At 40.0% G+C, this 13,411-nt stretch overlaps 2 long non-coding RNA genes across 2 annotated transcripts; one reads left to right on the forward strand and one right to left on the reverse strand.

Moving 5' to 3' along the window:
• Positions 1-4,821: 4,821 nt before the first annotated feature.
• On the forward strand, positions 4,822-10,126 carry LOC121789219. The gene is made up of 3 exons (XR_006048000.1): positions 4,822-4,841; positions 4,919-4,994; positions 9,918-10,126. It is a non-coding gene; the product is annotated as an uncharacterized LOC121789219 (long non-coding RNA).
• LOC121789218 lies at positions 7,470-8,528 on the reverse strand. The gene is made up of 2 exons (XR_006047999.1): positions 7,959-8,528; positions 7,470-7,884 (listed from the first exon to the last, which is right to left on the reverse strand). It is a non-coding gene; the product is annotated as an uncharacterized LOC121789218 (long non-coding RNA).
• Positions 10,127-13,411: the final 3,285 nt, after the last annotated feature.

Genomic DNA, 13,411 nt, shown 5'->3' on the forward strand with positions numbered 1-13,411 from the left:
GTGAAATCAGAATATGAGTGATGTGTTTTGTAAACAAGAGAGAGGTAAAATCAGAATAAGAGTGATGTGAACAAGAGTGAAGTAAAATCATAGTAAGAGTGATGTCTTTTGTGAACAAGAGTGAAGTAAAATCAGAATAAGATTGATGAGTTTTGTGAACAAGAGTGAAGTAAAATCAGAATAAGAATGATGTGTTTTGTGAACAAGAGTGAAGTAAAATCAGAATAAGAGTGATGTGTTTTGTAAACAAGAGTGAAGTAAAATCAGAATAAGATTGATGTGAACAAGAGTGAAGTAAAATCAGAAAAAGAGTGATGTGTTTTGTGAACAAGAGTGAAGTAAAATCAGAATAAGAGTGATGAGTTTTGTGAACAAGAGTGAAGTAAAATCAGAATAAGAGTGATGTGTTTTGTGAACAAGAGTGAAGTAAAATCAGAATAAGAGTGATGTGTTCTGTGAACAAGAGTGATGTAAAATCAGAATAATAGTGATGTATTTTGTAAACAAGAGTGAAGTAAAATCAAAATAAGAGTGATGTGTTTTGTAAACAAGAGTAAAGTAAAATCAGAATAAGAGTGATATGTTTTGTGAACAAGAGTGAAGTAAAATCAGAATACGAGTGATGTGTTTTGTGAACAAGAGTGAAGTAAATTCAGAATAAGAGTGATGTGTTTTGTGAACAAGAGTGAAGTAAAAACATAATAAGAGTGGTGTGTTTTGTAAACAACAGTGAAGTAAAATCAGAATAAGCGTGATATGTTTTGTAAACAAGAGTGAAGTAAAATCAGAATAACAGTGTTGTGTTTTATAAACAAGAGTGAAGTAAAATCAGAATAAGATTGATGAGTTTTGTGAACAAGAGTGAAGTAAAATCAGAATAAGAATGATGTGTTTTGTGAACAAGAGTGAAGTAAAATCAGAATAAGAGTGATGTGTTTTGTAAACAAGAGTGAAGTAAAATCAGAATAAGATTGATGTGAACAAGAGTGAAGTAAAATCAGAAAAAGAGTGATGTGTTTTGTGAACAAGAGTGAAGTAAAATCAGAATAAGAGTGATGAGTTTTGTGAACAAGAGTGAAGTAAAATCAGAATAAGAGTGATGTGTTTTGTGAACAAGAGTGAAGTAAAATCAGAATAAGAGTGATGTGTTCTGTGAACAAGAGTGATGTAAAATCAGAATAATAGTGATGTATTTTGTAAACAAGAGTGAAGTAAAATCAAAATAAGAGTGATGGGTTTTGTAAACAAGAGTAAAGTAAAATCAGAATAAGAGTGATATGTTTTGTGAACAAGAGTGAAGTAAAATCAGAATACGAGTGATGTGTTTTGTGAACAAGAGTGAAGTAAATTCAGAATAAGAGTGATGTGTTTTGTGAACAAGAGTGAAGTAAAAACATAATAAGAGTGGTGTGTTTTGTAAACAACAGTGAAGTAAAATCAGAATAAGCGTGATATGTTTTGTAAACAAGAGTGAAGTAAAATCAGAATAACAGTGTTGTGTTTTATAAACAAGAGTGAAGTAAAATCAGAATAATAATGATTTGTTTTGTAAACAAGAGAGAAGTAAATTCAGAATAAGAGTGATGTGTTTTGTAAACAAGGGCGAAGTAAAAACAGAATAAGAGTGATGTGTTTTGTAAAGAAGAGCGAAGTAAAATCAGAATAAGAGTGATATGTTATGTTAACTAGAGGGAAGTAAAATCAGAATAAGATTGATGTGTTTTGTGGACAAGAGTGAAGTGAAATCAGAATATGAGTGATGTGTTTTGTAAACAAGAGAGAGGTAAAATCAGAATAAGAGTGATGTGAACAAGAGTGAAGTAAAATCATAGTAAGAGTGATGTCTTTTGTGAACAAGAGTGAAGTAAAATCAGAATAAGATTGATGAGTTTTGTGAACAAGAGTGAAGTAAAATCAGAATAAGAATGATGTGTTTTGTGAACAAGAGTGAAGTAAAATCAGAATATGAGTGATGTGTTTTGTAAACAAGAGAGAGGTAAAATCAAAATAAGAGTGAAGTAAAATCATAGTAAGAGTGATGTCTTTTGTGAACAAGAGTGAAGTAAAATCAGAATAAGATTGATGAGTTTTGTGAACAAGAGTGAAGTAAAATCAGAATAAGAATGATGTGTTTTGTGAACAAGAGTGAAGTAAAATCAGAATAAGAGTGATGTGAACAAGAGTGAAGTAAAATCATAGTAAGAGTGATGTCTTTTGTGAACAAGAGTGAAGTAAAATCATAGTAAGAGTGATGTCTTTTGTGAACAAGAGTGAAGTAAAATCAGAATAAGAGTGATGTGTTTTGTGAACAAGAGTGAATCAGAATAAGAGTGATGTGTTCTGTGAACAAGAGTGATGTAAAATCAGAATAATAGTGATGTATTTTGTAAACAAGAGTGAAGTAAAATCAAAATAAGAGTGATGTGTTTTGTAAACAAGAGTAAAGTAAAATCAGAATAAGAGTGATATGTTTTGTGAACAAGAGTGAAGTAAAATCAGAGTAAGAGTGATGAGTTTTGTGAACAAGAGTGAAGTAAAATCAGAATACGAGTGATGTGTTTTGTGAACAAGAGTGAAGTAAAAACATAATAAGAGTGGTGTGTTTTGTAAACAAGAGTGAAGTAAAATCAGAATAAGCGTGATATGTTTTGTAAACAAGAGTGAAGTAAAATCAGAATAACAGTGTTGTGTTTTATAAACAAGAGTGCAGTAAAATCAGAATAATAATGATTTGTTTTGTAAACAAGAGAGAGGTAAATTCAGAATAAGAGTGATGTGTTTTGTAAACAAGAGCGAAGTAAAAACAGAATAAGAGTGATGTGTTTTGTAAAGAAGAGCGAAGTAAAATCAGAATAAGAGTGATATGTTATGTTAACTAGAGGGAAGTAAAATCAGAATAAGATTGATGTGTTTTCTGGACAAGAGTGAAGTGAAATCAGAATATGAGTGATGTGTTTTGTAAACAAGAGAGAGGTAAAATCAGAATAAGAGTGATGTGAACAAGAGTGAAGTAAAATCATAGTAAGAGTGATGTCTTTTGTGAACAAGAGTGAAGTAAAATCAGAATAAGATTGATGAGTTTTGTGAACAAGAGTGAAGTAAAATCAGAATAAGAATGATGTGTTTTGTGAACAAGAGTGAAGTAAAATCAGAATAAGAGTGATGTGAACAAGAGTGAAGTAAAATCAGAGTAAGAGTGATGTGTTTTGTGAACAAGAGTGAAGTAAAATCAGAATAAGAGTGATGAGTTTTGGAAACAAGAGTGAAGTAAAATCAGAATAAGAGTGATGTGTTTTGTGAACAAGAGTGAAGTAAAATCAGAACAAGAGTGATGTAAAATCATAATAATAGTGATATATTTTGTAAACAAGAGTGAAGTAAAATCAAAATAAGAGTGATGTGTTTTGTAAACTAGAGTGAAGTAAAATCAGAATAAGAGTGATATGTTTTGTGAACAAGAGTGAAGTAAAATCAGAGTAAGAGTGATGTGTTTTGTGAACAAGAGTGAAGTAAAATCAGAATACGAGTGATGTGTTTGTGAACAAGAGTGAAGTAAATTCAGAATAAGAGTGATGTGTTTTGTGAACAAGAGTGAAGTAAAAACATAATAAGAGTGGTGTGTTTTGTAAACAAGAGTGAAGTAAAATCAGAATAACAGTGTTGTGTTTTATAAACAAGAGTGAAGTAAAATCAGAATAATAATGATTTGTTTTGTAAACAAGAGAGAAGTAAAATCAGAATAAGAGTGATGTGTTTTGTAAACAAGAGCGAAGTAAAAACAGAATAAGAGTGATGCGTTTTGTGAACAAGAGTGAAGTAAAATCAGAATAAGAGTGATGTGTTTTGTGAACAAGAGTGATGTAAAATCATAATAATAGTGATATATTTTGTAAACAAGAGTGAAGTAAAATCAAAATAAGAGTGATGTGTTTTGTAAACTAGAGTGAAGTAAAATCAGAATAAGAGTGATATGTTTTGTGAACAAGAGTGAAGTAAAATCAGAGTAAGAGTGATGTGTTTTGTGAACAAGAGTGAAGTAAAATCAGAATACGAGTGATGTGTTTTGTGAACAAGAGTGAAGTAAATTCAGAATAAGAGTGATGTGTTTTGTGAACAAGAGTGAAGTAAAAACATAATAAGAGTGGTGTGTTTTGTAAACAAGAGTGAAGTAAAATCAGAATAAGCGTGATATGTTTTGTAAACAAGAGTGAAGTAAAATCAGAATAACAGTGTTGTGTTTTATAAACAAGAGTGAAGTAAAATCAGAATAATAATGATTTGTTTTGTAAACAAGAGAGAAGTAAAATCAGAATAAGAGTGATGTGTTTTGTAAACAAGAGCGAAGTAAAAACAGAATAAGAGTGATGTGTTTTGTAAAGAAGAGCGAAGTAAAATCAGAATAAGAGTGATATGTTTTGTTAACTAGAGGGAAGTAAAATCAGAATAAGATTGATGTGTTTTGTGAACAAGAGTGAAGTGAAATCAGAATATGAGTGATGTGTTTTGTAAACAAGAGAGAGGTAAAATCAGAATAAGAGTGATGTGAACAAGAGTGAAGTAAAATCATAGTAAGAGTGATGTCTTTTGTGAACAAGAGTGAAGTAAAATCAGAATAAGATTGATGAGTTTTGTGAACAAGAGTGAAGTAATATCTTAATTAGCTAATTTTCTCTCCCTCTCCCTCTCTCTTTTTTTCGAAACCTTCTCTCCCTCTCCCCACTATTTTCTCAACCTCCCCACTCCTCACAACCGATCCAAAATAGAAAACTATCTACTCTCTCAATCTCTCCCTCTCACCATCGCTCGTTCTCTCTTCTCTCTCGCAATTGTTCTCAACACCGGTAAGGTTTCTCTCTTTCTCCCTCTCGGTTCTCTTTTTCCACTCACTCCCTCTCATCGATTTCTTGGATTCGTCAAGGTGTTACTCTCTCTCGTACCGAATTGGAGTCGGAGTAGGGAAGGCTTTCGAACTACATTTGAACTCTCCGGGAAAGGTAACCCAAGACCCTAACTCATGCCAATTTCGAAAACACATGCATTTAGGACGAATTTGGAATGTTTTAGATGCTGAATAGGTTTTGTGGCTTTGTGTTTGTGTTGAGGATGTTTTTGGTAGTGACTGACAGTGGGTTCCGACCCCTTTTTGACTGATCAAACGATCTCCTTTTGGTACGAAATTTTAACTGTATAAACTTGGGTGTGTCTTCTGTGTGGTGTGTAAATTTCAGCTTCATTGGATGTCGGATGATTTTATAATGATTTTTGTAAGTAAACTGCGCAGTTCTGCGAGATGTACGTTTCTGGGTGATGTGTTTTTGTGCAATGGGTGTGAATCTGGGTGTTTTGATATTGTGATGTATGTGGGTGTGATTGGCCAGGGGATGGCTCGGAGGAATTAGCGTTTGGTTCGGGTGGTTTGTGTGTGTTGGCCGAGAGACTTAGGGTTTGGCCTAGGGTGGTGTAGTGGAGAGTTTTGGAGGTTTGATCTCATGTTTTCGGGTGTGTTTTGGGATGTAGAATGTGTGGTGTGAGTGTCGTATAAGGTTTGAGAATCGTTGGTTGGGGGAAAACTGGTGTGCACTTGATCGGGCCAGCGGCCGAGACGCCGAGCCAGATGCCGAGCCAGATGCCGAGACAGGTGCCGAGCCAGTGCCGAGAGAGGTGCCGAGACAGGTGCCGAGCCAGGGCCGAGCCAGACGCCGAGACATGTGCCGAGCCAGGCGGCCGAGACGGTCGGCCGAGGTGCCGAGCCAGGCGGCTGAGACGGTCGGCCGAGGTGCCGAGCCAGGCGGCCGAGACGGTCGGCCGAGGTGCCTAGCCAGGCGGCCGAGACGGTCGGCCGAGGTGCCGAGCCAGGCCGAGACACCGAGCCTTTTCCGAACTTTTTCCGAGCCAAGTGAGCCGTTTGCACAAGGAGGGTATACCGGGAGTACGAGTGTTTCGGGTGTGTGTCGTGTGCGCGTCGTGGGTGCGTGGTATGCGTGTCGGGTGCGTGCGTGGTGTGTTTCGGACGTGTGATTTTGTGTGATTGACTTATAAGATGTTGTTAAGTGTGTGTACATGTAACGTGCTAGATGTTGAAGTCATCCACGTAGGAATCATGCATTGTCGTTTAAACCTCGTCTTTCCTGACTCTAATCATGACATTTATTTATCTTTCAAAAGGGTGATCTGTTACGAGGAAATTGTGGTTGAAGAAGGGAACTATTTAAAAGCTAAGCAATTGAGGTGGGCTTTTCTACCCTACTATTTTGTGGGTTATCTTTAATACGGACTCTGTTCCGGAAATGTTTATGGAGGTGAACTGTTTGTCTTGCCAACCGTTTTGCTTTGAAACCTATCTGAAGTGGTTTACCACATATGTTTAATCGAATTTGGGTCTGTAGGGCTGCGAACCCTCAGGCTAGTGTACACGAGACCGGGAGCCATCTGAGAGCAAGTTGGCCGGTCTAGTTGACCTGGGGTGTGGCCACGCCCCTTGTCACCCGTTGGATCAGATAGTGTATGATGGTGGGAATAAGGGTGGCAATATCTGAAAATGACTGCGCAGTCGAATTTATGAAATATGTTTTAGTGTACTTGGGTTATTTTCCTTACACTTAAAACCCCAAGGTTACACTGTTATGGCATGACAAACTATGATTTTGGCGTGTGTCCACTGAGTGAAATAGGTACTCAGCCCTGCATGTTGTTTTCTTAATGTGCAGGTTGAGCGACGATGGGGATGACGGATGTTGAGCAATTAAAGCCAAAATTGTGTTTTTACTTTGCCTTTTGGATGGTGTCGTGTCGTCATACCCGGCATTATCTATCTCTTGGTCTTTTCCGCTGCTTTGTAATCCGATACAATGTTTTTATTTAAACTCTGATTACTTTAACTTTAGTAATGTCGTCACAGTACAATGTTTTGAAGTGAACTTCCTTTTATTAAATGTCCACCGTACTTCCTATCCTTAGGAAATGCGGGCGTGACAGAGTGGTATCAGAGCCAAGTTTTCTTTCTGCTCTGGATCCAAGAGTCTTTTTCTGTCTTGAGTAAGTTTTCAAAAGTGTCATTGGCTCAACATCCGACTCGTCGCACTCAACCTGAGATGAGGTAATGAAAAATTGGGGATTTTTGGAAAGTTTAAGTAAATATTGATGTATGTAGAAGGGTACAAAGTGATGTGAAAATTTGGAAATTATTTGTGTTATGAACTGTTATTGTGTGTTATGAACTGTTATTGTGTGTCGAATTTATATGAAAGCATGTGACTGATGTGTGATGATATTGTAACGCCCGACTTTTCCCTTTCCTTTAAGTTGTTTTTAGATTACTGTCGAATTTTTTTTTAGCCAACTATCGTTCCGTTTTATTTTGAGAGCCTATGGAATTTTTTTTTTTTTTAAGAAACTGAAATATTAAATAAAGATTCTATAGAGATTATCCTCCTCCGTGATCTGCAAATAAATAACAAATAAATTCTAAGTTGATCCCAAAAAAAAGATTGATTCGAAAATCACACCTCCTCAGCCCACGTTAGAAAAACCGCTCCTCTCTTCCATGAATCTCTCCCATATCTATCAACCACCTCCTCTCTATAATATTCCCTTCACAAATCAGTTTCCTCATTCTATAAAAAAATCTGAAAAAAATAGAGAGAAACCGAGACTCCAGTTTGATATGTGGTTGTCTATCCAACAAAGGTAATTTCTTCACAATCCCATGAATACGAACCTCCATATTTTAATTCCATGATACCAATTCTTGAAATCACAGTTGAGAAGAAATAGTTCGAGTAAGAGAGCCGAGAGTCCCCAAATTGTTTTCCTGCAACTCTTTGCAACAAAGGTATACACTTCTTCCACCCCATTCCTATTCCATTCTTGTGCATATCATGAAATCTGAAATAAATCTCTAATCGAGTAAATCAAAGCAACCAAATTAAGAACCGGACATAAATAAATCAAGAACGAACCTTTAATTGGGAAACGGGGCTAATCGGGGAGGACCGAGGCCGCCCAGTGGGCCGACGAAGGAAGTAGCGGCAGTGACCGGTCGATTGGTGCAGTGCGACGGCGATCCGCAGCAGGAAAATTGGAAATCTCGTTTTAGATGTGGTGAGAGAGAGAAGGGTCGGCGAGAGCTTGAGGGCGACGGAGCTTTTATTTCCTATTCATTTTGTCTATATGTTTAAGCTTAACTTGGGAAAGAAATGAGAGAGGATTTGGGGATTCTTGAAAAATCTTGGCGTATTCTGTTTTGAGAAAGGAGGGGGAGAGAATACACGATGAATTGGGAATGGGAGTAATGGATTCCTAAATTGTTTTATTCTTTTAATATTCCTTTTTTTTTTACTTTACAAAGTGGTTTGTGATGAATCATGGTGTACGTGTGTTTAAAGGTGGGAGTATAAAGTTCTTTTATTTCTTTTTGGGTCAACACTTTAATTGTTTTGGGCATGAGTTGTTGTGGGTCACTTTTAATTCTTGGGCCAAATTAATTAAATCCTTGGGCCGATAAATTAGTTGTGGGGAATTATTTAATTAATTTCCGGATAATGTGAAGGTTGAATAATTTATCCCAAGTCCGAAATAAATATATTTTCGAGGAGAAATAATTTCGATGATTTATTTATGCGCTTAAATAATTTTGAGATTTTAATTCGATATCGTGGAGGGAAATACGAGGAGCCAACGGAGGAACTTTAGGCGGCCGCTGAATAATCGAAAACCGAGAAACGAGATAAACGATTTTAATTAGGGTGCATGCATCTTATTTATTTACTTGATTCATTGTGTTAATTTATGTGTTATTTAAATGCTAAAGGTGATTCCTTGCAAGCGAGACGTGATATCAAGGGAAAGAAAATAATTTCGGATTAAGAACTTGAGGTGGGCTTTCTTTTTAAATAAGGGCAATGCCCTAAGTATATTTTTATGTGAAAATGATATGAATATTTGTCATGCCGTGTTTTGTTTTATCTATGGAACCTATCTGATGTGGCGTTTGCCATCAATGGATAATCGAATTCGGGTCTGTCTAGGGAGTGAGTCCCTATTCAGGCTAGTGTACACCTATGGAGATCGTGAGCCGTCTTTTGGGTCGGCCGGTCTAGTGACATGGAATGTGGCCACATTCCTTGTCATCAATGGATCAGATATGGTAGACATCTATGGGAAAATGACTGCGCGGTCACGAGTTTTTACGATGGAAATGATTTTAGTGTCTTGGGCGATTTCTAAAGTTAAAACCCCAAGGTCACTCAATGGTGGCATGATAAATACTTTTTATAAAATGTTTTCGGCATAAGTCCACTGAGTGCATCAAGTACTCAGCCCTGCTTTTCTTTTTTTAAAAAAATTGCAGGTTGAGCGTGACGGGCGATGTGGGTGTTGAGCAAGACCGTTGAAGAAATTAAGTGTTTAGAATGTGTCATGTCTTCACACGTGGCATATTCCTTCTCTCAAATGCTTCCGCTAAGTAGTTGTCATTCTTTTGAGTTCTTTTATCGTTGAGATAATATTCCTTTTTTAAGTTGTTGATTGTTGAGATACTCTGATTTTATTCGAGGCTATTCCCATTTGTTTCGAGCTATGGTCGATTTGTGTTGTTTTCCCCTTTCTTCCCCGCTTCTTTAACCCTCCCCTAGTCGCGATCAACCGTGTTTTCTATCCTTAGAAAATGCGGGCGTGACAGATATGATGACGTGAATGTTGAGGTGAGCTTGTTATGTGAGAATGTGTTGGCCTTTTGAATGATTGATTTTAGACGTAAGAGGTTTTCACTAGTGCTTCTTGGACCAATAGTAGATAAGAATTTTTGGCTTTTGAACACCAACGGGTTGGAGTTAGAGTAGCGATACATCTGCTTTTGCACATCTTTCTCTTCTTCGGTTATGCCTCTGTATTTATACGCGAGGCGATTGTTTTTTTAGATGGCACGTATGATCCGAACCCCGCGACGGAGTGATCGTGATAGACTTAGGGCACAAAGGGTGCTCAGAGAGTATAGAGTGTATCGGAAGAAGGATCACATACCGTTGATCGAGTTCGTAGCACACTTCGACACCCTCTGGAGGGCAGCTCAGGAGTTCGGAGTGACAGAGCATGACGGCATTGAGAAGCTAATAGAATTGCTCCCTGACAGCTGGAAGGAGTGGGCTGAAAGAACGGCGAGGAGGTACACGTGGCGTGAGCCCGTTACCGATGACATGGTGGGCGACATGGCTGGCTTTCGGAAGGCCGTGTATTGTGCACTGGTAGACTCTCGCGAGGAGCAGCCCCCACAGGATGTGCAAGAGAGGATCGTGTATCAGGACAAGTACGTGAGCATGTACGAGGGTGAGCAAGGGTTTGAAGATGACTATGAGGAGGAACCCGAGGTGGCTCCGCAAGGGAATTCCGAGGAGGACGATGACGAAGATCCGGAGGAAGGGCCTATGGATGAAGATGATCGAGTCGTAGTCTAGAAATAAAATAGTTCGATGTCTTTTTAGTTTTTACTTTTAGTGTGAACTGCTCTTGTGAAACAACGTTTAACCTTCTTTCTTTTAATGAGGATTTGGATTTGATTTATATCCTATGTGTTGTATCTTGAACCACACGAAGTTTTTCTTTTTGAGAAATTTTTGAGAAGGTGGTAATTGTGGATGATATTTGTAGTAACACTTTATGGATATTGAATCAGAATGCCGCCAAGACGTGGACGCCACCCACGACAAGGACCCAACGCTGAGGCACCACCTCCACCACCGCCTCCACAACCACCTCCACCCCCGCCTCAGCAGGAAAGATTCATAGTGACGTTCTCCAGGCAGAACCCCCCTAAATTCGATGGACAAGGAGATCCATCAAAAGCTGAGGAGTGGATACGCGGCCTCGAGCGTATTTTCAGGGTCATGGAGTGTACAGATAGGGAGCGCATTGCTTGCGCCACCTTTCAACTATCAGGTGCTGCCGATTACTGGTGGGAGACTCGGCAAAGAACTATGAATCCTGCACGCCTGGAAGCGCTATCATGGGAGGAGTTTAAAGTGGAGATTGATAACAAATATGTCCCAAAGACGTACAGACGGGCCAAGGTGGTAGAATTCCACACGCTGAGCCAAGGCCGAATGACTGTAACCGAGTACGACCGAGCCCTCGCGCAGATGGCACGATATGCGCCTGAGTGGATGGACACCGACGAGAAATAGGCGGTGAAGTTCCGGGCCGGGCTCAGAGATGAGATAAAGGCCGCATTGGCTAGCCGAGGAGAACTCTCCTACTCGGAGATCTTGACTTGTGCACTGGACGTGGAAGATGCACTCCCTAAACCAAGAGTAGTGGCGACCACAAACGCGACACCCCTACAAGCTCAGTCAGGTCATCAAGAGAAGAGGAGGTGGGATGGTGATCAAACTCAGTATGGTGGCAAGAGGCCACAACACATGAGGAACCCACCCTACAATGGCGGGAGACAGAATACCCATCACCCGGGGGCAAACTTTCCGCCGAGGAACCCTCAATGTGGAAGGTGTTTCAAGTACCACACCGGAGAGTGTCGAGACCCCAGGTGCTTCAGCTGTGATGGAAGTGGCCATTACTTCCGAAGTTGCCCAAATAAGAACATGGGAACGGGGACGAGACAGAACCAGTTAGGCTTCCGTCCACAATCCCAGGCACTACCTGCACCTCAACCGCAACAACGCCGCCAAGGACTGCCGTCGCAAGCAAGGGCCTACGCCTTGAAGGGGAAGCAGCCGGCAAACGGGAAAGAAACCTTTGGACAAGGAAACTTGGCAGGTATGGGCACACTTCTCAACATGCCTATAGTTGTCTTGTTTGATACGGGTGCATCGCATTCCTTTATATCAACTTCTTGTGTGGATACTTTAGGATTACCTACTATTAAGACCGAACCCACTATGAGTGTGACCTCACCTGTAGGCGGGACTATAGATATATCCCGATCTTGTGCGAGTGTGAACTTTGGAATAGGTGAACTCAGTTTATTGGCTCTTAATTTGCAAGTAATGACGATGGGGAGTGTAGACATAATCGTGGGTATGGATTGGTTAGCGGAGAACCACGTTACCCTTCATTGTAGAGAAAGGGAAATTTCGTTTGAAACCCCAGGAAAAGAGCCGACGAAGTTTTACGGAATCTCAATGAGCCGACGCAAGTCCATTGTCTCCGCGCTGCAAGCCACTACAATGATGAGGAAGGGATGTCCAGCGTACCTTGTTTATTTGAAGGGGGAGGAGAAGAAAGACAGGAAGATAGAAGATGTGGCGATAGTGAGTGAATATCCCGATGCTTTGCCGGGACCCCCACCCGACAGGCAGGTAGAATTCACGATCGATCTGGAGCCCGGATCGGCACCAATATCCAAAGCACCTTATAGGATGGCGCCAAAGGAGTTGGAGGAGCTTAAGGTGCAACTACAAGAGCTACTGGAATTGGGATTCATTAGACCTAGCGTGTCGCCATGGGGAGCACCAGTGTTGTTTGTAAAGAAGAAGGATGGAACGATGAGGATGTGCATCGACTATCGAGAGCTAAACAAACTGACGCTGAAGAACAAGTATCCACTACCAAGGATAGACGACTTGTTTGACCAACTTCGAGGGGCAGGAGTCTTCTCTAAGATGGATTTGAGGTCTGGGTACCATCAGCTGAGGGTTCGGCGAGAAGATGTACCCAAGACGGCTTTTCGAACAAGGTATGGTCATTATGAGTTCGTTGTGATGCCTTTTGGACTGACGAACGCCCCGGCAGTGTTCATGGACCTTATGAATCGCGTGTTCCATCCATATTTGGATCGGTTTGTCCTAGTTTTCATCGATGATGTGCTCGTTTACTCGAAGAACGTGGAGGAGCACAAAGAGCACTTGAGAACCGTCCTAGCAACTCTAAGGGACGAGAAACTATATGCCAAGTTCAGTAAATGCGAGTTTTGGCTCAAGGAAGTGAATTTTCTTGGACATATAGTAACCTCAGATGGAATCCGCGTAGACCCGGCCAAGGTAGAAGCGGTGCAGGAATGGAAGTCGCCTTCTACACAAAATGAAATTCGAAGCTTCTTAGGACTGGCGGGCTATTATCGAAGATTCATTGAGGGATTCTCGAAGATAGCAAGGCCAATGACACAACAACTGAAAAAGGGAGTCAAGATGATTTGGACACCAGAATGTGAGGCGAGCTTTCAGTTGTTGAAGGAGAAATTGACCACCGCACCAATTCTAGCTGTGCCGGAGTCAGGGACTGACTATGCGGTGTATACGGATGCGTCGAAGGTGGGACTTGGATGTGTGCTTATGCAGAAGGGGAAAGTGATTGCATATGCATCGAGACAATTGAAGCCCCATGAGCTGAACTATCCGACACATGACTTAGAACTGGCAGCCGTGGTACATGCACTGAAGATCTGGAGACATCATCTCTATGG

The sequence above is a fragment of the Salvia splendens genome, unplaced genomic scaffold, assembly GCF_004379255.2.
Source record: "Salvia splendens isolate huo1 unplaced genomic scaffold, SspV2 ctg176, whole genome shotgun sequence".
Taxonomy (NCBI): domain Eukaryota; kingdom Viridiplantae; phylum Streptophyta; class Magnoliopsida; order Lamiales; family Lamiaceae; genus Salvia; species Salvia splendens.